This window comes from Trichechus manatus, unplaced genomic scaffold, assembly GCF_000243295.1.
Source record: "Trichechus manatus latirostris isolate Lorelei unplaced genomic scaffold, TriManLat1.0 scaffold00161, whole genome shotgun sequence".
Lineage (NCBI taxonomy): Eukaryota > Metazoa > Chordata > Mammalia > Sirenia > Trichechidae > Trichechus > Trichechus manatus.
Window position 1 is genome coordinate 1 of NW_004444097.1, and position 1,187 is coordinate 1,187.

Consider the following 1,187-nt stretch of genomic DNA (forward strand, 5'->3'; position numbering starts at 1 on the left):
TGCAGTAGGGAGTCACACGCTGAGCAAGGCAGGGGGCTGACAGCTGCCTCTGAGTGTCTGAAAGGAAAACATGTCCATGTTCCCTAGAGTGAGCAGGTAGGTGGGTTTTGCAGCTGTACTATGAACACCCAGTGCTGTTGGCTGTAAGGACTTGGGGGGCACCTCTTATTCTTAGGTCCCTGATGCAGGTGGCTAGGTGGCATGGGTAGAGCCACCAGTCCTCAGGCCGGTGATGTGGGTAGGTGAAGACCCTGCTTAATGGGCAGAGCAGTGTCAAATGTCACTGAAGACCCTGCTTAATGGGCAGAGCAGTGTCAAATGTTATGAACCTGCCACTTCACAGCTGAAACAGCTGAAGTTAGACTTCAGGTATATACCCTGTTGTACTGCAGTAATGAGGGCCTACACGGCTGAAATGGCCCCATACAAGTCTATGCAGGGGGAAAGGCAGTCAAAGTCCATGGATCCCTTATGCCAGTGCCTAGGGAAAGGAGCTGTACCTATCCTGAATTCCTGGCTTAGGGGAGCCGGCAGATTATTTTTTCCCATTTGTTAATTTGTTCCGTCTCCAAGGCTGGGAGAATGGCCCAGGGCATGTGATGGGTCCTACTTCCGGCCCAGGGGACTCAGCAATTGCTGAAGCCAGTCCAGGACCCAGTGCGGAGCAGGGAGCAGGGAGGCAAATGGGAGAGAGTTTTTCCCTAAAGGGGGTGATTTTGATCTGTGCGGTTGGCCAGACACAAGTACTTATCTTTTGCCAATCAAGGGCTGCTTCTCACTGGTTCTGGATGGCCGAGTAGACTCTCTGCTGCTGGGTGTCTCCTGATGTGCAAAGTGCCTCCCGAGCACTGCTGCTTGCCTGTCTCACCGCACACCACGAGCTGATCAGGGCTGAAGGGCTCAGGCTCTCGCCGGGTCAGGTCTGGCAACTCCTTGCTGCTTCTGAACCGTCTCTCCCTCCCCACCACTCAGTCCGGTTCCTCAACTTTGCCTTTCGTATTCAGGGCTCCTATATTGTCATATATAATTGAGTCACTTGTTTTTTCGGGTCTTTGTTGTGAGAAGGAACACCGGAAGTGTGTGACTACTCCGCCATCTTGGCCCCGCCTCGGCTTTAATCTTAACAGAAGTAGATCACCAGGCCTTTCTTCCGTGTCCTGCTGCGTGAGTTCAAACTGCCAACTTTT